This window comes from Hirundo rustica, chromosome 16 (genome assembly GCF_015227805.2).
Source record: "Hirundo rustica isolate bHirRus1 chromosome 16, bHirRus1.pri.v3, whole genome shotgun sequence".
Lineage (NCBI taxonomy): Eukaryota > Metazoa > Chordata > Aves > Passeriformes > Hirundinidae > Hirundo > Hirundo rustica.
Genome location: NC_053465.1, coordinates 8,182,605 through 8,205,218, shown reverse-complemented (window position 1 = coordinate 8,205,218; position 22,614 = coordinate 8,182,605). Strand labels below are relative to the sequence as shown.

Genomic DNA, 22,614 nt, shown 5'->3' with positions numbered 1-22,614 from the left:
CTGCTGGCGTGTGATTCTACTGCAGGCAGCAAGCTTTGCTGCCACTTCTGCCCCTGCACCCTCGAAATGCTGCTGGGCCAGGACAGTGCCCACCATGCTTCGAGCAAGGCTCTGGAGAAGGCACCAAAGAGCTGAGGTGTGTGCTGAGGATGCCAACAGCCTTGGCCACCCTGGTGCACAGCAGGAGGGGGTCTGACAGTCACAGATGCCCTGGAACCCCGGCTCAGTCCTGCGCTCCACGCACAGAATTAGCTCTCAGCACCGGGCACCGGAGGGTTGGCAGTGACCTGGGGGCGGCCAGATCTGCCCCTGTCCGCGCCCCGCTCCCGCCCCCGGGGCGGCCGGCAAGGCGCTGGGGCGGCGGAGAAGCTGCGGGCGCCCGGGGCGGGGGCACCGCGGGGTGGGGAGCGGCCCCGAGCCGCGAGCAGAGCCTCGCCGCCCCGCCGGGGACCGCGCCAGCCCGCGGGGTTGCGGGGGGCTGCCCCGGGCCGGGGATCCCCAGGGTGGGTCCCTGGGGGAGGCCCCGGGGCCGGTCCGGGGCGCGGACCCGGCGCTGCATTCTCAGAGTCTCCAGCAGAGGCTGGGCCGGGCCGGGCGGGGCTGGGCTGGGCAGGGCTGGGCTGGGCTGGCGGGGAAGGAGGGAGGCAGGCAGGGAGCGAGGGGGAGGAAGGCGGCTCTCGCCGCACATGCAGCCCCCGCCGCGCACCCGCCGCCCGCGCCCCGCCTCGCTCCCTGCCCGCCCGGTGCCCGCAGCCCGCTCCGCTCGCCGCCGCCGCCGCTCGGGGCTCCGCGCTGCTGCCGGGGCTGCGATCCGCTCCGTGCCGGGGCGCAGGGGCTCCGCTCCGCTCCGTGCCCGGCTGCCCGGGCTGCGATCCGCTCCGTGCCCGGCTGCCGAGGCTGAGATCCGCTCCGTGCCCGGCTGCCGGGGCTCCTCTCCGCTCCGTGCCGGGGCGCAGGGGCTGCGCTCCGCTCCGTGCCCGGCTGCGGGGGCTGCGCTCCGCTCCTCGCCGGGGCCGCGCCGGCGGGCGCAGCGCAGGATGCCGCGGGAGGCCGAGCGCCCGGCGCGGGGGAGCCGCCGCGGCCGCCGCCCCAGGTAAGAGCCGAGGCGGGCGGGGGCTCGGGGGGCGGCGGGGCGGGCACGGCGGGGGAGCCCAACTTCTCCGTCCCTCGCCGCGCCGCAAACTTTGCCGCCGCCCGGCGGGGCTGCGGCGGGCGCTCCCGGCGGGTGAGCGCGGGCTCGGCCCGGCCCCGGGGTCGCCGCCGCCCCGGGTCGTGCAGTCCCGCTTCCCGGGGTGCCCCGGGGTGCCTCGGTCTCTTTGGTGTCGGCGGGCGAAGCCGGAGGTTTGATGCCATGCCTCCGGCGCGGCCCCGCCAGCGGCGGGTTCGGACACACCTTCCGATTAAAACAGTCCGGTGCTTGAAGAGCTGCAGCTCCTTTTTTAACCGGTGGTATCTTAAAACATCCTTTTCGGGCTCCTTCCTACCCAAGAGCCCCGTTTCTCTCGCTGAGACCGGAGCCTCCGTGCCCATTCCGCACGGAATTTGCTTTGGGCGCCTGTGGATGGGTGGCTGCTGTGCCCGAGGAACCCAGCGGGAGCCCTTAGAGCCGGCCGGGTAACATCCCTCTTCACGGAGCCACGTTTTTTTCTACCAACAAACTAAAAATAACTGTTCTAAAACTAGCACTTTCCTGATTTAAAATGTGGTTCCCGAGTGGCTGTGCACAGGCCTTCTGGGAGCCAGAGCTGCAGCCGCATCTGCTCCCCGGCGTGCCCTGGCCCGGTGCTGCCGCGCCAGGTGTGCCTCTCGCCGGGCCAGCCCGCCCTGTGGCATCGGGGCTTCTGCGGGCACTGCCGGTGCGTCTGGGAATGGAGGGATGCACTTGATGCCTCTTCGTTTTTATTTGATTTCTGGCAGTTTTAACGTCCTGCACGGTCCGGGGGAATCTGCCCTGTGTTCTCATCCGAGCTCGTTTTATGCATGAACGAGACGAGTTACGGGGGTGATGGTGCAGACAGCGGCAAGGAGGGGCAGGGTCAGGAGTTCAGACATAACTTGACAAGATAGAGCAGTGCACCTCAGGGAAGCCTTTGGACCTGAGAGGGCTACGAAGAACGGGTGGCTCCGCCAGAGCTCCGGTTCTCCAGAGCCTGTTTGCATGGCCTGAGGAAATAAATGCGGGGATGTGCCTCCTCTATCCCTGCTCCTAGGCTGGTACTTGAGCCGTTAAGATGCTGTGTGTTGCGACACAGTCTTGCACAGCACTGAGGAAATCTCAGCTCATGACTGTTTCTTTGGGACCTGTTTCTGTCTCTTCAGAGCACCCAATGCACAGAGCATGGCTGAAGCCTGCAGTCTCTGTACTCATGGATTGCATGCCCAGCTCAGAACCTGGGCTTTGCCAGGTTTTCCCTATGAGGCTGATGGATGCTCTCCACTTCTTTCAAGAGCACTGGGTAAAGAGTATTTGCAGCGAACAGTTATCAGGGTTGGACATCATTGTCCTGGTACATCAGTTTTCAAATGCTGAAAATAAATTGTTTCCCTGGCTTTGAGTCTGAAACGGCTTCTCTGTGCTGGTGCTGTGTTTGTTTGTGTTCAAGGCCAAAAGGTGGTTCTGCTGCTCATTGATGAATTCCCTGAAATGTTGACGGTATCCTAAGAGTAGCACAGAGTAGAGCCCGCTGAAATCTGAATAAGCTGGCCCAGATTCTGTGCTGACTTTTGTCTCAGGTATGTCTTTGCTCTAGTGAGGTGAGGGTCAGATCAAGTGAGGTTTGGTCTCTGTATGAAATGCCAGTTTGCTGAATAATACAGCGCTGAAATTGGTGGGCTTATGAAAGAGAAAGTATGTGCTGTTTCATAGGTAAAAAAGCCAGTTTTGTTCCTGCCAAAAAAAGAAAAAATGCCCTTTGCTTTTTGGTGCATTGACACTTTGTAATATGATATAGTGATTTCATACCAATGACAGAGAAGTGGCTACTGGAACAAGGTCAGTTTTAAAACCCGTTTTCAAAAGAAGCTAGCAGGCCTTCAGAAAAAAAAAAAAAAAAAAAAAAAAAAAGGTTGTCTAAAATCCTATTCTTCCAAGCTCCGTACCAAAAAATATGACACTTTCATGATTTAAATGCAATGTCATGTTTGAAAAATTCTTAGTTCTTTCTTGTGTGTAAGGATTACGAGAAAAGGGTTACAATTTACTGTTTGTTGTTTATATTGTCTGGTCAGCTTTTGGAGGTTTTTTTGTGCATTAAAAATAATATTGAGCTAGCAAGGCTTTTTTTGTAGTAAATTTTACTTCTCTGCTCATAGTCACTATCCCATAGCAGTAAAATTAGGCTGCAAATATTGCAGAGGGAATGTTTGTTTATTTGAAGCCCCTTTTTCAACCCACGGACCTTATTTCATTAGAAGGATTAGATGGTTTGTGAAAGCTTGGAAGCAAGACTGGACTTCAGGTGGAATTTAATCTGCTTTTATTCCTTTAAAGTACAATTACATTTTTTTTTTTCAAATAATTAGTTTTTATATTTTAAAAGCCCACGTTTTGACAGTAAAGGAAAACAGTTTGAAAAAGAAACAGCGTGGTGACACTCGGGTTCTTCCGACATCACGTCGCTGAAGAGTATTCATGCATAAGGATACAGCCATGTATGAATTTGTGTTGTTATCTTTTAACCATGTGGTTATGCAACTGTGTTTGGGTTTACAAGCAATGACACTTCTCTGCAGATAAGTCCATGCATATCCTGAGGCACAGGCCATTTTGAGTGATCTGCTCTCTAGAAAAATTACATGTAAAGATGAGGCGAGTGTGAACCCCAACCAGATTCCTTGCCCGAGGTTGTAGTTGGGCATGGTGTACAGCTCCTTGCTGTTCTCGGGATCTCTTTTGTCTCTACCACCAGTTTACCCCGTGGGGTTTCTTTGTGGAAGGGGTGCCCGATGGCAGGGATGTCACCAGCTTAGCCTCGGGCTGTTTGTTGCTCTGGGGATGTCCTGCCCGTGCGCTCAGCACCCGTGTGCTCTCTGCGGTGAGCAGGGTCCCCTGTGGCACCTTGCTCTCAGGGGGTGTGTGGCTGCCCTGGGCTGCAGCTGAGGGCACAGAGCTCTGTCCTTAGGCTTGGCTACTCCAGCATTCACAGGGCTCATGCCTGCGTGTCCCTGTGGGCTGCTTGTGAAGTCCCAGCTCTACCCCAGCAGAAAAGCCAGGTCTTTGTGGCTGGATTTGGGCAGCAAATTGCTGCAGACTCGGAGCATGGGGTTGGATTTGGACTCAGCTGTTCGCCCGACATGAGCTGGGTGTCCATCTCTGTGGGACATCTGTCTCTGCAGTTGTGTCCAGTTGGTGGGTTAGTTTCTGCTCTGGAAACCTGTGGGGAGCTCAGGCATGGGGCTCTCTGCTCCTGCTGGCAGCCACTGCAGAGACCCATCCTCCCAGTTAGTTCACAGTTTCTTTTTCATTTAGTCATCACTTTCTATTATTTGCAAAGTCCATAAAGGAATACGGTACATTACAGTAATTTTCAATTTTATCCTTTGCAACAACTCTCTCTCAGAGACTTGTCCAGACTTCACTTTAGCCTAGCTCTATCTCTTGCATTTTTCTTTCTTTTTTACTGTCCTTTGTGGTGTGGCAGGAAGAAGGGAATTCTGTTTTATCCTTCATGGCATTTTTGTACTGGTTCTGCAAGACAACGTCTGGGTAGCAAAAGTGAATCTTTCTCCAGCAGTGTCTCCCTTTCATTATCCCACAGGGCTGACTGGAATGCCTGCAGAGGGTCTAGGTCTAGCCTCAGGTCTTCTTGGTGATGCTGTTCCTCAGATCCTCTTGCAGTGTGGTTGGAATTCTTCTTGCAAATGGATGTCTCAGCTCTTTGACAGCATTTCAGCACCTTCTTTTGAGGGCCTGTGGGACGCTGTGGGGCAGAGCAGGTGGCAGCTGGCAGCCGGGTGTGGGGCCCACAGCAGCCTCAGAGCTCCCTTAGCTATTGATGTCTCCTGGTGCTCGTACAGCAAAGGGGGATACAGGACTCTGCCGGGAGGTGGGAGCACAAGGAGGGACTGTTCACGGCATGCGGCTTGTCTGGGGCTGCCTGTGCCTCAGTGGCTGGGCATGGCTTTTGTCTTCAGATGGGTTTCCAGGCGCTGCCTCTGCTGCTTCCACTGCTGACCCAGCCTCGGTGGTGGCGAGGCTGCACACCGGTGTCCCAGGGGGCATCTTTGTGTAAAAGGTGGGGGACAGACCCTGCTAAGCTGAGGCTCCTGCTTTTCCCTTCTTGAAAGCCCTTGGGCACAGGAGAGACAGCCAGCCCAAAGCTGCTCCATCTGCTCCAGCCCAAGGGCCAGGTTTGACTGGATCATTCATTGCTGCTGCACCTACAAGCTGAAGATCAAGGTGCTTCTCAGAAAGTGTCTCCTTTCTGCTGCGTGCCTCATCTCAGGAGAGCTCACTTAACACAAGGCAAGGTTGCAATTCTCCTTGCAGGAAGGGCAGCACTTCTGTGCTCCCAGTCCTGCCCTCTTGCTCTTGTCTGGGAAATCTGGACTTGCTGCCTCTCTGCCTGCTCTGCCCTGTTCTGCTGTCCTGCATTTACTCACGGCCTTGCCCCTCTGGCAGTGCCCTCCATGAGCCTGGAGGAAAAAAGCCCAACATAACTAATTCAGCTTTGGCTCTACTCAGTGCTGCATTTCCTGATTTTGGATCTCTTGTGGGAGAGCCATGCCTTAGCTCACAGTCCTCAGGACTGCGGCTGTGGGCTACGTGCCTGTTAACACTGCTGTCACACTGCTGTGGGCAGGGTCTGCTCCCCAGACAAAGCCACCTTGCTTGTCTCACACTGTCACTGCTGTCATGTGTGCTGATTTGGCCCTGCCTGGCTCATGGTGGAAGCTATGGCTGTGATGGAGGTGATGGCTGGGCCTGGTGCTTCTCAGAAGTACCCACGGATTTGTGGCTGCCCTGCAGGAGCATTTAGTGAGGTGCCCTGGAGGAGCAGAGCTGGGAGCGCCCTGACTCTGGCTAGGGCAGTGGTGTGTCAGGGCCGGTCACTGCATGGGCTGAAGTGTTCCTGTGCTTTGGTTGTGGCAGTTCTGCAAGCTTTGCTGACTGGGAAATCCTTCAGGGAGTCATGAAAGCAGAATTGTTTGTCCAATACCCTTTTGCAGACACCCTCTGCCCCTCTTTGTTGCTCCTCCCTGCTACAATACTTGAGAGAACACCGAGGGGAAGGAGAAATGGGTTTACTCCTCTTTGACACTGCCTTGTTTACTATTGCCTCTTCAGGTGGGGTTTTGTTAATCTCTTCCCAACTGGCTGCAGCCCATGGCATTAACAGCTGAGGTGACTTGAAGCTTGAGGCCCTCAACTCACCTGAAGCTGCTGATGGCCAGAAGCTTTCTGCAGCCAATGATGGGATGTGAAGGTAGTCACCATAGAAACATCTCGGGCAATAAGTGGAGCTTTGAAAGCCCTGAATGCCTTTTGGCAGGAGCCCACGTGTGAATGTGGGTACAGGTAGTGGTGTTCACCCTGCAGACCAAGGCTGTGAGTGACACACTTGGAAACAGCAGCTGTAGGACCAGGCACAGGATCTGAACACTGCTTTGGTAAGCTGGCACTTTTCCCTGATGGCAAAAAGGAGTCAGAGCAGGAGGGTGTGATGTGGTCACAACACTGGCCTGGCAGGAGGGAGCTCATCCCCGCATGAGCTGTCCAGTTCTGTGCAGCAAACAGCCCCTCCTGGGTGCTGCAGCCACAGCAGCTTCATCCCCAGTGCTGTGCACAGCAGCGCCTGGGGACTCAGCACAGCCTCTGCAGGTGACACCCTTCTGTCTCTGGACTCCTTCTTGAGCACTGCTGCCCTTCCTCCCCTGTGCTCGGGCACTTGAGAGCTGCGTGCAGGCAGACCCCAGCCTAGGAAGGGCCCCATGCCCACCTGAGAGGTGGAGCTGGGTACCCCGGGGTGTGTGTCCCCTTGGCCCTGGCCTGGGTCTGCCCTCGGTGCCCTCTGCTGCCCTGGCCGGCTGTTTGCTCATGGGTCAGGGCTGGCCAGGGAGCCTGATCATCTTGATGGGAACCTGTGGGGCAGATGGAGCCTCTGCTCTGAGGCCCCACTGTTGGCCAGAGTCAGCGAGGACAGATGAAGGTTTGGCTGGTTCAGAGAAACCGTACTGGGGTGGCCATCCCAGCAGGGAAGAGAGCTGGGAGCTGTGGGCCAGGCCCTTGTTCTGGCAGCCTCCTGCTCTGGAATGGATGTTGTGCCAGACAGTAACTCCTGCGTGTGTGCCTGGGGATGCTGCATTCCCTTCTCCAGTCCTGCTTCCTTGCGTCTCTGTCTGTCACACTGGGATTATCTCCCTCTGCTCCTACTGCAGCTGCTTCCCAGAATCCCAAATCCCCAAAATGCTGTTTCTCCAATAATCCTTGTCATTAAAAGTGGCTCCTAAGCTCTGAGCACCTCCTCCTGTCCTCATCACCCTCTCTAGACTGAATCAGTTTGAGTTGTGCACGTACCAACAGCGAGCAAATCATCTTGTTAACCTGGGACAGGACACTGTTTTGTCCCCTCCTGCCACTACCAAACTCCGGAGTTACCCTTGGATCCTTCTGCATTTTCACTCTTCAGTGTTTTTAGCTGTGTGAGAATGTGCTTTCTTTGCTATTGTTATGGCCCTAACGAGGCGTGTGGCTGCTGCTGACAGCGTTGTGCCTGTGAGACAGGGAATTGTTTCCCCTGCCGCTGGAGTCGGGAAGGTCGAGGACGGACAGGTGAGGGAGGGGGTTGCTTTGAGAGCTGGACTTCACCGGCTTTCTGAGCTTGGCTGCCTTCCCACTTACGAAATACAGCTAAACCTTTTGATGGCAGGTAGGAATAGCTGAGCATCAGCAGTGTCCTTAAGAAATTACATCCCTGCTTAAACTTTTAAAAGTCAGCGGAACGCCCGTTTTCTACAGCCCTCCCGGGCTGTTTCCCAGTGGCACGGTATTTTTTTTCCAAAATAACTCCTGCTGCAGTAACACCGTCCCGAGGCAGGGCACCCGTTGTTCGCCGGGCATCCTCAGCCGTGCCGCCGGAGATGGGAATTCTTCCCGCGGCAGCTCCGGGATGCTGCGGCGGGGCCGGGGTCCGGCCGCTGCCGGGGGGCGGAGGGCGGGCGGGGGGCTCCTCCCGGGGCCGGTGCCGGCAGAGGGAGCCATCCTTCCTCCTTTCCTGCGCTCAGCCCGCCGTGCCAATTAACCAATTAATCCGAGAGGTGAGCTGAGAACTAGCATCCTCCCCTGGGCAGCGGCTCTCTGCTCGTCTCGCTGAGGCTGAGAAGTGACTGCGCCTTTCCCAAATCCCTCTCTTGTGCTTTGTTGCCCAGGCTCGTCTCTCAGGTGAACCCTTGGCGGGGTTTGATCTGGCCCAGGTTCTCGTGGCCATGCCAGACAGGAGCGGGCTCCGTGGCAGGTCTGGCAGAGGCTGATGCCAGCGGCTTGGCCAGCTGGGTGTGTGGGCGGGGGACAAGCCCCGGGTGTGCAAAGGACTGGGGCTGCCACCATGAGTCCCCGTGGCACGAGCGACCGGGGGCTGAGGCAGATGAAGACACGGCCTTGCCTTGCCACTGCCAGGAGTTGGCAATGGATTAGCGAAGGCAGACAAGAGCTTTTGAGCTGGAGCTGTAAAGTCCTGCCTAGAGGACTGACTGTTGTGCTGACAGATGATGCTGCTCCTGTCCTTGGTACCACAAAGCGACGGATGTATGGAGTGAACGCGAGCGCTGAACCTTCCCCAGCTGGAGTAGCCACCACAGGTGAGCATTTATGGATTTTTTCTCTGAAAAAGCTGTTTACGTTTTTGTGCGATGGGAGACTCGTGTCTGGCTGGGAAGGATGCTGGAACCGTCAGTTGAGGCTTTGATTGGTTTTGCACCTAGAGTGCTAATGTATTTTAGTGGATTAGATGGGAAATGGGGTGGTGCTTGGCTGCCCCAGAACTGGAGACGTGAGCTCACGTCACAGGACTGAGAGGCTCAAAGCGTTGTGCAAGGAGAGTGGCAGCTTCTCACTCTGCCACGGCTGCTGGTTTCTGGTTAATGCATTTGGAAGGCTTCAGTCTGATTTCCTCTGTACTGGTGCTGCCAAGTGTTCTGGGCCTGGTGAGGGCTAGCCTTGGTAGGCAGCTAAGCCCCACACAGCCCATTACTCACTCCCTCATCCCCAAGTGGGTCATGGGAAGGGGAAAGGAAGAGTAAAAGCAAGAAAATGCGTGGGTTGAGATTAAAATGGTTTAATAAGTGAAAGCAGAAGAAAAGAGAAAGAAAGCAAGGGATGCAAACATTCTCTGCCTTCTGTGCGTAGATTGATGTCCAGGAGTTCCTGAGCCAGGGGTGGCAAACACCCCCCAAGATCCCTCCTCTCCTTTTTATTGCTCAGCACGATGTTAGATGGGACAGGACAGCTTTGTGGTGGATCTGGGTAAGCCACTCCCAAGCTCTTGTGCACCCCCAGTGCGTTTACTGGGGGACATGTGAGAAACAGAGAAGGCTTTGACGCTGCAAACACGTTTGGCAGTAGCTAAAATGTCATTGTGTTACCAGTTTTGTTTCGGTTGCAAACCTAAAACTCAGCACCACGCGAAGCTAATTAACTCCCTCCCAGCCATACCCAGGATAGTTAAACACCTTTTTGAGCTCATATTGAGGCAGATGCCTTGGCAAAGAGTCCTTGTCAGACCTTGGGGCCTCTGTCCTGTGGATGTGGTGGCCACGGCACACTCAGGCTGACCAGGACAGAGGCATGGCGCTGCCTGGGGTGCTGCCAGGCTTGGTGTGTGTTGGGAGAAGCTGGAGAAACAACGCAGTGCTGGAAAGCAAGCCTTGCTAAGCAGGGCTGTGTGTCAGTGGTGAGCTGCTCACTCACCTGGTGTAAATTATCCTCAGTCCTTCGGACTGCTGGAGCCAGCAGCACAGGGTCTGACCTGTGACTGCTCAGGGCTGCTGCTCAGCATCTCCCTTCAGTCCCTGGCCACAGGTTCCAGTGAAGTTTGGTGCTTCTAGGGAGGCATTTTCCGAACCTTAGGCTGTCCCAGAAGGAGCAAATCCTGCAGCTGAGCTTGTATTGCTTATAGTAAGCACTGTCAGGGTTGTGAAAAGCTGCTGTGAAATAGAAGCGAGACGGAGGGGTTGTGAAGCACCAGGCTGGAAGGCCTTTTCTTTAAACTGCAGCTGAGCTGGGCTTAGGCAGAGGTAGGACACAATGTCTGGTCCTGGTTTCCAGAAGGCAGCACATGCATTTCCCTTGTGAGTGATCAAAGGCTGGGACTGAGACTCATCTCTATCTTTTTTGTATCTGGTCCATCACTGCGCTATCTGGTGCTTCCCAAGTATATATAGAAATAGCTATTTATTTTTCTTTGTCCTCTTCTAGACAATGCCTGGAGTCTTTGGTAACTTTTTATGTTTTATATGTTTTTGTGTGTGAGGTCTGTCTGTGCCTCTGTGTACCAAGATGTGGAAAACTGTTTCATAAGAAAATGCTCTCAGTGTCCTCCACCATGGGGGCCCAAGATGCAGTGCTTGTGTCTGGCTTGGTCCTGAACCTCTCAAAGGTTTGTAATCAGCCCTGCTCAGGGCAGCTGTGTCTTGTTTTGCTGTTTTGGAATCACAATGACTGTGTGTTCAAGGTGTGAGTTTTGGTGCCACACCACTGTGAGGTGTGAGGCAAGACATGTGCAAGTCAGAGGCCCAGGAGGGCTGGAATGGCTTCTTGGCTGGACGCTGCTTGGCTTTGGATGCCCAAACTCTGCCTGAGGTTGCTGCCAGCCCAGTAGCCTGAGATAGGTCATGGTTTGGAGAGGAGGACACAAAGGAACACGTTTTGTCTGCGCTGAAGTCCTGGTTGACACAGTCCAGTGTCCATCTGGAGCAGTGGAGGTCTGGAGATCGGTGTGGCACAGGGGGTGCGTGTGCAGTTTGGGATTTCAGCACATTTACAAATGACTGCATGGATTGGGCGTGGTGGGCTCTGGACGGGGACTTGGAGCTGTGTGAATGAGTTCTAAGGGACTGTCATCAAAGGAGCTGGAAAGGAGTGCAAAGGGAGAAGTGAAGCTGCCCAGAGGACAAAGGGAGTGCGAGCAAGGGTCTGCAGTGTAGTGACAGAGCAGGATGCAAAGGGTCACCCTGTGTGAGGAGCTGGAGAAAGCCATGCAGGAGTGGCTGTGTCTGCTCATGTGTCCTGTTCTCCCTCTTTCAAGCACGGAACTGCTTTGGGGAGGGTGGGGGGTGCTCAGAGCCAGCGTCTGTCGGTGTCTTTGGCTGTGAGGATCTTTCACTGTCAGAGTGGCTGCTGTACTGAATGGAGAGGGTTGGGTCAGGGGAATCCTGCACATGCCCTGGGCATTCTGAGGGAGTTCCCTTGCTGAAGCAGTGCCAGGCTGCCAACCTGGGGTGGGGCAGGAGGGCTCAGAGCTGCAAATGGCTGCAAATTCCCTGCGTGTGTGAGTGTCTGTGCCCTCTCCTGCACGCTCACGTGTTCCAGCACAATCCTGCTTGCTCACGTGTATGTATATCTCCTTCGCTCTATTCTTTCACATGCACTTTGTCCATTTGCTTTTCTGTCCTCCCTGTTGCTACTGTAATCTCTCTCTTTCTTTCTCCCTTTGTTGCCTGGGCTGCTTTGCTGCCTCTTACTTCACCATGGCCCTCTGTATTCCTTTGATAATAATAACATTAGAACCTACATGCAAGGCCCCAAGGTCTCTGCTTTGTGCAGACACATGAGGAAAGACCCTTCAAAGCCTCCGTGCTGGGTTGAGAAGATTCTCACAGTCTCCCTGTTTCCAGGAGTGTCAGAGGCAAAGGGCTGGATTGTGAAATAAGGCCTCTACAAAACCTCACGCTGTGTCCTCTGTCCATCCAGGAATGTCAGAAGTGAAGACGTCGGTCTTGTTTGATGGAGTTTTACACCAAAGCCCTCAACCCCTGAGCCTGATGGAGGAACTGAATGAATTATCTTCCTTTATCAGTTGTGCTGAGCAGAGTGGCTGTTCCCAGGGCCCCCAGTCCATCCCTTCTTCATTGTGCTGTTGGTTTGGTAGTTACATTAAAGTGAAGCTGCTTGCAGATTCTGTTCCAGTCTGCTGTGTTCACGTGCTTCGAGCTTTCAGAAATGTTCTCCCTTTCAACTGCAATTTGCACGTTTGGCCTCTGCTGAGAGGTGATGCTTCAATGGGATGCTGAAGTCTGGTGGTTGGAAAGCAGTGTTTCTAGTGATGCACTGAGCTTTGCATATGTGATACCCACAGAAATGTGATATATTTCTGTGCTTGGAGGCCCTGTGTGGCTGCTGGATGCTGGTTCACAGTCTGCAAATACAGCCCTGGGGGGGTGGTGGGGGAAGGAATCAAATCTTTTTCTTCACTCCACAAAGTGGCCAGAGCTTCTTGCAGAAGGAAGCCTGGTACTGTGTCTGGCTTGCAGAATCACATCCAGAGACCCACAGACTTGTCACAGGATGTATCTCTGCTGTGCTAATCCATCACGATTCAGACCGTAGATAGCAAAGGGCTCTGAAATCAGGAGACATATTTAACACTTTTTGTCTCTCTTGAAGTGCTCCAAGGAACGTACATCCTGTGTGTAGTGGTCTCTTTCAGCCTTGTTCAGCCACACTCCAGTTTTCCCGTGCTTCCACTTCAGCTCTCTCATAGGTGAACCTTCTGTTATTTATGCCTGTGTCCTGAATCTCCTTGCTGAGAGCTGGATTTGGGAAAAGAGCAAGCAGTAAAATCAAAAGCCATCACCGGTTCCTGTGGTTTGCTGCTCTTTGCAGCCCTTTGAGTTTCTATACAGCAAATGTCTGTTGCAAAGTCTGTCCCTGCAAACAGCAACAGGCTGTTTTGGGATAATTGTTTCCCCTGTGATTTCTCTTTGAGCAGCATGACCTGTAGGCAGTGTCATGACTCAGGAACAGTAGGAGATGGGGGTGGGCTGTAGCAGCAGGACCCTCTGTTGTTGTCTCTGCAGTCAAGAGCAGAGGGGCGGTAACACTCGTGCCAGCCTTTTCCTGGGCACCATGGATCACTGTTGAGCCTTTTTTCCAGCACTTACAGTCACTTTGTTGGAGCTGGCTGTCAACAGGATCATCTCCTTCTTTCTTCAGGCAAAGTGCCTCAGAGAGCCTGAGCACGCTTTCTGAGGAGAAACTTGGTCTCTCTTCTGAGCCACAGGCCTGGGGGAAGATGTCATTTGCGGATGCATTAGGGTTGGTAGCTCTGGGTCCTGCACATGAAGATTTTGGGAATTCCACCTGGGAGCACCTATGTGTCAGTACTGGCAGCAAAGAGCAAAGCCAGGGGCTCTCAGAGCAGGTGGCCAAGGTCCCTCTTGATGAGATGTCTAGTCCTGTCCCATGCTCACCTCCCTGCAAGAGGGAAGTGGTGATGTTAGCTGTTGCTGCCCTTAGGTCTGCCCCTTGTTGCTGTGCACCTTCCTGCAGTGCTCCAGAGAGTCCCTGATAGCTCAAGGTGGAGGAGGAGAGTGATTTCTCCCTGGGCAAGTCATGTTGGAGAAAAATAAACTGGATCTGGCCAGGTGAGATTTTTGAACAGTACCTGTAAGCTCTGTTGGGGCTGCTTCTCCAAGCGTGTGCATTGCTTTGGACTCATCCTGAAGCTGATTGGAATGTGGAGAGTGGCATCATTCTGCTTACAGGGGGCTTGTGAGCTGCGTAATATTGCTGGCAGAGCAGAGAAAATTGCTGTCTGTCCAGTACAAGGCACTTCAGACAGGATAGAAATGGAACAGGACCTCGTCACCTGTTGCAGCATTTACTGGTGTGTGTCGGAAGATCCAGAATCTGCCCTGCCTCGAGGGAAGGAGGAAGGACCATCCCTGGAAAAGGCAGTGGGACTGGTGTGTCTCTCTCTAAACTGTCCCACCTCTCCTGGTCTGCAAACTCTCTCCTCCTCGTGCTAGTTAATATTAGTATGCAGTTTGTGGAACGGGCGATGCAATTAACACAAAGGTACAGTCATTCATTCTGACTGGAGGACTCAAGGGATCAGATGTACTGGGGATAGGAAGCGGAGGCTTTCTGCTGGGAAAGAATGTCACAGCACAGCGGACACAGAAATGAAAAGCTATTAATAATGATCCCGGAACTTCACTTCCATCAGCTGTTTATTTAAAGGTGCTCCATATTCAAAGCCTCCTGATTTATGTGGGCAATAACACTCACAGTCCTGGGATCACTTTTTTAAGCAAGGCTAATGGGGTGAAACCATCATACTGCGACAGTAGAGATCAAGCTGGGAAAATGATACTGGAGAGAAAAATAAACTATTGCCTAGATAATCCCTGAGCTACGCTGGGCTGGGAGCTGGTGTGAGCTCCCTGCTCTTCCAGCATTTATTAAAGCTTTTACTTCCTTTTTTTTCCCCTTTAGTCTTTGTGAACAGAATTTGGCCGGCATGGAAGGATAAAAAAAATTCGATTCTACTGGACTGGGTGCTAAAATGTTTCTTCATTTGCATGCAAGAGACCTGGGATGTGTGGTCTCTCTGTCCCTGTCTCCAGAGCTCCCATGCTGACTTGGTCCATTGCCAAAGGACTGGTTCCTCTGGGGAAAGGTGTCTGTGCCCTCTGCTGCGTGGGTTTTGCCTGCAGAGTGGTGGCCCAGGAGTGCCTGGGGGGACACAATTGGGGTGTTCTGAGCTGTGGCACAGAGGAGACAAATGGCTGCTCTGCTCTGAGGGTGTCTGGTTTCCATGTGGGTTCTCTTCATGGGGCTGTTTGCCCTTGCAAGGAGGGTGTCTTGGTGGAGCCCAAGTTGGGCCATTGACTTGTCAATTTGGCCCTGAAAGTTTGTAGAAAGCCGTGGTGGTTACCTTGTTCTGCAGTTAAACATGACAGGGGGCTGGGCTGAGAGTGCAAGAAGGGCTCAGGGCAGGGGAAGGCTGAGTGTGGTGCCAGTTTCTTCTGGCTGCAGGTGAGCCCTTGTTGGACAGGAGCTGTTTCAGCAGCTCCCTCTGCACCCGGGGCAGCGTGCAGGAGTGCCAGATGCTGGCCATCAGAGGGTGTGTGGCTTGTGGTGTCTGCAGGGCAGCGAGCAGCTTTTGGCAAAGCCTGGATGTTTTCCTGGGGAGGTGAAATGGCCCTGAGGCCGCCGAGCTGCGGTTTGAGTTGATCTGGGCAGCGACTGAGACTCCTGGGACATGACTGTAAGCACTGTTCATTGTCAGGAGCTGGTAGCGGTGATGTGATTAGTAGAATGAAGCAAATGATTCCAAATAAATAATGCATCAATCATTAATGGTTGAATGCAAAATTTAGCCTGTTGCTGTTGTCTGCGAGTCGCTTACAAGGAGGTCAGTCCTTCATTCTGCAGAAGGCTGTTATTGCAGCTCCTGGGCAAACGCTGTGCTTTGGGGATTCCTGGCACATCTGCTCCAGGGCGTAGGTCCCTGGCCCAGCACGAGGCTCTGGTCTCTCCTGGTGGCTGTTTGTGAGGGGAGGTGGGCTTTGCTTTCAGTGAGTGTCTGCCAGGGTGACCATCCAGTGGGGCTGTGATGCTCTGGTGCTCGTTCTCAAGACCTCTGCTCACTGCTGACATGTTTGTGCAGCCTCAGGGACCCAGGAGGGGATGTAGGAGAGCTCTGGTCATCTGGGCAGCCCCTCTCCTTGCTGTGCTCCTCTTGGAGATGTTGGCTTTCAAACAGACTCGGCCAAAATGTTCTACCTGTGTTGGAGACTCAGCTGCCAGGGATTTCTGCCAGCTGTGGTGGAGTGTTCAGCATGGAGCTGAGTTTAGCAAAGCATGTTTGCTTCCCCTTTGGGGGATGTAGCTGTGCACTGTTCTGCTTTGGGTTCCTAAATTCCTGTGGTACCCAGATTCCTTCTTTTCTTCCTGATGCTTAGAAATTCCTGGAGAGGAGGAATGTTTGGAGCATCTTCTTCCAAACCAGAAAAGCCTATCTGTAGGCAGGGCACTGTTGGATTTTAGCAGGATGTTGCAGAAACAATTTTCTTACCCATTATACACTCTTGTTTCTAATTTTTATTTAATGAGCTCCTCTGAAAAAAAGAAAATCGTTGTAACAGTTTTCTTAAGTGGGAGAGATCAGGCTGAAATTGGCATTAAGGAGACTAATTACACTCATTCTTCCACCTTTCTAACAGCTGTTTATTGCTGCAGGCTTGTCCTGAGGTGTTGAGGAAGCTGCTTAGCTTGGGCCAAAGGCACCTGAGAGGTATCTGCAGTAGAAAGTTGGTACAGGCTTCTAATCTGGGCTGTTCTCAACCAGATGATCTTGTTACACTGCAGAAAAGTGCCGTGAAAACTGCAGGTGCAGCCCCCCAGGTCTTGTCCTGGATTTTTGCTGCTCTCTTGTCCTCCCTCGCAGCCTCTCAGCTTCCTTGTGGAGGATCCTGGGGGAGCTGGTCTTAGTCTCAAATTGACAGTGTGCTGTCAGGGGAAGGGACTTCCTCGGTCTCATGCCTTCTGTAAAGAGGGGTTGCAGATCTCCTGTCATGAAGACTGAGGGATTTCCAAGGACAAAATTGCTAAGAGGATTAAGATGTATAGGGAAGAAGAGTGAGCAGCAGCAAGAGACCTTCCTGAAAGTGATGTGTGCCTGCCATAGTATTTATTTCACCAGAGGACTGAGTGAACATGACCTTGAACCTTGAGAAGCAAATTGAAGGAAGTTTCTTTGAACCTTTCTGACTCAGTATAATACCCACTTGTTATTCTGTGTAGGAATTTGGGGAGTCTTTCACAAGAGGTAGAAAGTTGCAGACAGAGCTATGAACATCTTCAATTTTCCATTTAATCACACAATATTGAATGATAAATAATTCATGCATCTGCCAAACATTGGCTTAAAAGAGCCCAATTCCCTCCACATTTGTCAAAGCGGAAGAATTCCATTTTGTGCTTTTTTATTTTATTTTGCCCTTTTATTCCTATCCAAATGGCCTGTTATCTGGGCCATCAGCTTCGATTCCACCTGTCCTGTTTTGGGCTCATGCCTTTCCTTTCTTGTCACTTCTGCTGGTGTTCAGGGCCCGAAGAAGTGGCAGCAGGAGGCAAGGAGGGGAGTGATGGTCCCTGTGTGTCCTTGGGCTGTGCCACAGGTGCAGCTCTGGCAGTGGAGGATGGTGAGGGCTCTCTGCCCCACTGCACCAGAGCACTTCTGGCTCTTCAGGAAGTGCTGGGACATAAAAGATGCAGCTCTTTTAGGAGTGCTGCTTCTGATTTTATACAGGGTGTTTGTAAGGGAATGACTTTCAGATGTAGTCCTCTGTCTGGATCCTAAAATTAAAGACTTGGTCTGAGCTCTGGAGCTCTCTCACCGCAGCAGGAGGAGCTCTGTCCATCTCAGAAGTTGTGACAGAGATGCTGTGATGGCTGCTTCCACCTCCTCCCTGAGACTGTTTTTAAAGACGAATTAAAAGTATTGTATTCACGTAGACAAGGCATGAAAATTCCATATTTGGATAAGAATTGCTGCAGAGCGAGACCGTTATGGCTGTAAAAACCTCTTCCCTAGGGCAAATGTTGAGATTTTCTTTGCAATTAAAATTTCTTTGAAACTTTGGACTAGAGAAGATTTGGAAGGGGAAAAAAAAAAAAAAAACACCTCCTAAACTTTGAAAATACTTCTTTCCAAACAATGCTTGTGTGAGAGCTTTAACAAATACTGTTCCTCACAGTGTGTCTGATAGCAGAAAGTGACTGAACATGGGAAGTCAAAAGGCTCCTGCTCTGGCAGTTGCCTCATTTTTCTATTATAATTTTTCAAGACACCATCAAAGGAGACAATAATTAAACTTAAAGCAACTTAAAAAGAAGGGAGAAAGAGGCATGTTTAGTTACACAGACCTGAGCATTGATTGTGACACATTCCTCTGCAAAAACAGCTTTTCTCAACTGTGTGCAAGTTTATCTGGGAAGAAAGGCAGATGAAGGAGTTCCTTGCTGGGAGAATAGTTCCAAGGAAGCAGAAAGAGGAAATCCAGAGATTTACTTCAAGAATAAGCATGACTAAACTTTACTACCAATAAGGGGTTCTCTGCCCTGTTGTCAGAGCTGAGGCTAGTGTGGCATCAGAGACAGAACTTGATTTTATCATTGTCTGTGTTCTGTGCTCTATATCAGGGCTGAAAACTTGCTGAAAGGCAGATTGCTGCCAAATGTTGGCTTGCATGGTCTGGACCTGCATTTGGGATATGCTTGTCCAGTAACTGGTTACGTGATCCATTCATTGTGTAAGTAAAGAGAAAAGTAATTTAAATATCTTAATTCAAAAGCCTCTACGGTTTTGAATCCTTTTGCCGCTGATCTCCAGCATTCATACCCAGTGTGATGCTATGTGCTATCCAGGTTAATATCTCCTGCCATCTCTCTCTTGATTGGCAAAAATCTGGTGTTATTCTGGAAAGGACACTGAGATAGAGCCTGCCTTCTTCAGGATCCACTTCAGCAGAAGGTGCAAGGGGGGTTCCAGAGCTTGCAGTGGCAAAAACCTGTCCAGCTTCCAGATACTCTCTGTGGCACCGGTATTCTGGTTCTTTGTCCAGCTTTATCGGAACATTGTGACTGAAATGGCACTGATGGGATGTGCTGTGCAATGGGAACTTGCAGTGCAGTGGCTGTAATCATCATCTGTCTTGATGTGAGCGGGCCTCCCACACCTTTTCTCTCAGCAGTGCTGCCATCCCTTACAGACTTAGTGATGTGTGTTCATGTTCTCCACTCAAGGACACTGGTGTGTGGGGGCTGCAGCCAGGTTGTGTTGTTGGTCCCTGGAGTTCTAAAACTGTAGAGTGTTCCCTGTGCTGCAGAGGGCTCAATGCCCTGAGCATTCCCTTGTCCAGCCCAAAGGGAAAATCCTGAGGAACCTCCTGAGTGCTAGAGAGGAGCTGTGGGATATGGGTGGGGGCTTGGGCAAGGTGCAGTGGTCCAGGCTGGGTGTGGTCTGACATGTCTTGTCAAGAGACAGCGTGTGGGATGTTGGAAGCTTGAGTGTGATACACCTGCCTGGCCTGGCGTTGACAGCATTTTATGTCTGGCAAGATTGCCTCATCTCTCGTCTCTATATTTTGAGGAGAAGTTTATAAAAGAAAAAAAAAAAGTATCTTTGCCTCGTCTTGTCTTACAATATCCAGTAGAGAAAGTGAGCTCCAGAGAGCCTGAGTTCATGTTTTAGCCCTAGGCCTGGAGATTATGAACCATCTTAAAGCTTTGCAGCAGCCTTGCCACGCTTGTATATACCTCCACACAACAGATCCAGGAGTGTGCTCTAGCCAGCCTGTTCCTTTTCCCAGGAAGGGGAGCATTAAGTGGATTTGAGTCCTGTTTAACAGGAGGAGACGTGATCACAGCCCCCGTGCTGCACCGTAGGCAGTGCTGGAGAAGAATTGCTGTTGGAGTAATTGCAGGCTTTTTCCTGCCCCATCTCCCAGCCAGGGCTGTCTGAGTACACCACAGTCCTACACTACTGGGCTCGTGTGCTGCCCACGCTCTCGGGTGGGAGGCAGGTGGGCTCCCCGTGGATGCAGACTGAGCTGGCACTAATTTGACCCCCAGAGCTGCTCTTGTGCTTGCACGTGGCTTCAGCTGTTCCCTTGAGGTGACACAGCTGGCACGTGTGGATGGTGCTGGAGCCAGCACACACACTCTGAGCGCTCAGGGAAAGGGACAGGGGGTCAGGGAGAGCTGGGCAGAAAAGGGAGGGGGCTGGTTGGTGCTGGAGGTTGGCCCCACTCTTTAGAAAGGGTCTCCAGATAAGTTTGCGTGTTCTGGGAACAAGCTGGTGTGAAACTTGTGCCCTTCTTGCTGCTCTGACAGTGGGGCACTTATGGCTGCTTGCTGGGAGTCAAGTAGGAGCTTTTGTCCATCTGACTTCCTGTCCTGACTTGTCTCCAAAGGTGCTGCAGTCCTGCCTGTTGGAAGCAGAGCTTGCAAACCATTGACAAAGCTGTGGCTGTGCTGTGTCTGCGTCTCCAACCTGCCTCTTACACCTCCCCAAGCTCTCCATGTTGCTGTGCCAAAGCTGGCAGAACAGTGCTGGACCTGTGTGGCTTCCTCGTGACTGATCGGAGATGTCCGCTCCAGACCTTGGGGATGCAGGCACCCCACAGCTGTTCTCATGCCCCCTCTGTCCCTGCATGCTCTGCCCTGGGCAGAGCACACTGTAAGGAGCAGCTCTCTGGCAGAGTCCACAAGCTCATGGGGTTGGGATTCTGCGTGCAGGAGCTGGCAGCCACTTCTGTCCCCACCCTGAGGACTGTCCCTGCTGTGCTGCTGTCTGCTCCTTCCTTGGCTTTGCTGGGTGGCAGGGCTGGAGCTGTGTAAGGGCTGCTCCCAGCTGGAACTCCTTCTGCAGGCAGCTGATCCAGCAGCAAGAGGACAGTGGGTGTCAGCACTCAGGTATTGTCTCTGACCAGCAAGCCTCCTACTGCAGCCTTCATTTCCTTGTGTCCTCAGGGGTGTACAAGGGCTGTGGTAAAGCAGAAGAAAGCCCGAGCTTTAAGGAGCTCCTCTCCTGTGCTTGGTATTCATGCTGCAATTCTAGAGGGTGGCTCAAGCAGTGCCTTGCTCTTGCCTTGATCCTCAGCTGCCTTTGTAGCATCCTCATGGCTGTTCTCAACAGCTGCAGCAGTCCTGATGCTTGTGCTGGTGGCTGGTGCCACTCTGCTGGGGAGAGTGGGGAACCAAAGCACGACATCCAAGCTCATGTTTGCTGAGGCAGCAGACTGGGGTTGAGGAGAGAGGGCTCTCTTTCCCTGCCTTTGCATCTTCTGGGACCTGGTGAGCAGTTCTGCTTTTTCTACCAATTATTAGGGCTTGTCTCAGAGGAGCAGTACGGGTGTGCCAACCCTTCCAGCAGAGCTACGTGCATGGGAGCGCTGCAGGAGCTCCTGAGGATGCTTCCTGACCTCTGGGTGGGACAACTCATCCTGGGTCACTGCCTCGGCCCTGCCGTGTTGGGCAGTAGTGTAGGACTGTGGTGTACTGGGCACTGCTATCCTGGAGTGCTCTTGCCCGCCCATGTCTCCCCCCTCCCCTTGCCTACTTTCTCCGGCATCAGCCTGCATTTGTAAAATGAAATAAATATTGACATGGATGGGATGCTATTCAATTTGTCCTGATCACTGGGCTGCGGTGAGTTCTGACAGAGCACAGTGTAAAACATAAGCTCAGGATGTAATTTCCACTGTCAACATGATGTACAGTAGAGCTGTGCCAAATGCACACCAACAAACTGCACGAGCTCTGGTGGGTAGGGGAGGGGGGACCGTGCTGATAATTGGAAGTGGGGATGGCAGAGCAGCAGGAGAGGGGACGTCACCCTGGGCCTGGGGCGGTGTCAGGGTCTGTGCTTCACACTCTGCATGGAGACCTGCTCGGCGTGGAGAGGGCTGGGCACGCTGCCATGTGGGTGCATGTGTGCTGCTGTGGGCTGGGCTGGCTGCAGCAGCAGCTCCCACTGGTTATTTACAGCCCTGCTGCTCACGTGTGGCAGAGAGAAGGGGCACTTCCAGCTGTTGCTGAAAGGTTTTCAGTAATAAACCAGGGAGATAAATGTTGTGCTAGTCCTGGTTCCTGTGCATGGGACCTTCTGGGGTGTCTCGATTCCTGCTGCTGCAAGGGCATGAGTGGGACTCAGGGCTCTTGGCTTTGTGGCCTCTGGAAGAGGCTGATGTGACAGCTGGAAAAAAGGTTCTGCACACTGAGGAGAGACGTGACCCTGCAGCTGTCACAGAAGAGACACGGGCTGAGAATTTGTCCCTGGAGAAGAAGGATCTGGTTTGTGGCAATGAGCCTGGCTACAGATGTGTCTGTGGGACTGCATTTTGTGGTGCAGGGGACTGGAGGTCGCCACAGGTTCTGTAGTCGGGCTTTGATGTCTGGGACCTGGGTGAGGCAGCTCGGGTTGCAGCACCTGCATTGCTGCCCACAGGAGGAGCATGCAGACAGCTCAGCTGAGAGTAGCTGAACTTTGGACACGTGAGACAGTCACCAGCAAACCGCATTAGCTCGGATGAGAAATCTGTTAAATATAAAAAAACCAGCACAATAGCTGAGACTATACAGTGCGTTTGTGTTTCCCACAGCAACGCAGCCCAGGCCATGGGTGCTCGGCAGGACTCTCCTCTCCGTGGCAGAATCTGCTCTGTGGAGTGCTCAGATGCAACTGGGCTGAACAAGTTGCCTTGGGAACTGTGGGCCAGCTTGTCTGCCAGCCAGGGAGCAGCTCTGCTCAAGTGGAGCTCGCCCACTGCAGCATCTTCTGCCCTCACCTCTTCTTTCCTGCCTTACCTTAGTGTGTGCACTTAGACTGTTATTGCTACTGGTTTATTGATACTGTTGGGGATTGTGCTGCTTCCACGGATGTTCTGTAGCTCTGGTCAGGCTGACAGAGAAGGCCCAGTGTCCATCTCTGAACAAGGAGCCGTGCCATTTCTGGGTGCACAGGGCTGTCTGCAGCGTGTGGCTGTGGTAGCTGTGTCGTGGAGGAAATCAGATGCCACTAAGGTGTGAAATGGTGTGATGAGGGGAGTGAAGGTGGCTCCTGCTGCTGTCACAGAGCCAGTTGGTGCTTTCTGCCAGCTGTGTGCCCT

General features: G+C 53.0%; 1 protein-coding gene across 6 annotated transcripts in view; it reads left to right on the top strand.

The window, feature by feature from the left end:
* The first annotated feature begins 1,049 nt into the window (after window positions 1-1,049).
* Window positions 1,050-22,614, top strand: part of CDH22 (cadherin 22) — a 97,213-nt gene continuing 75,648 nt past the window's right edge. The window contains exons 1-2 of one of the 6 annotated variants that reach the window (XM_040079942.2): window positions 6,391-6,609; window positions 8,704-8,796. The gene's annotated coding sequence lies outside the window, so the exon portion shown is untranslated. Of the gene's footprint in view, window positions 1,094-6,390; window positions 6,610-8,703; window positions 8,797-22,614 lie in introns of those variants that run through there. The other 5 variants (XM_040079939.2, XM_058422710.1, XM_058422709.1 and 2 more) reach the window with 5 other exon arrangements.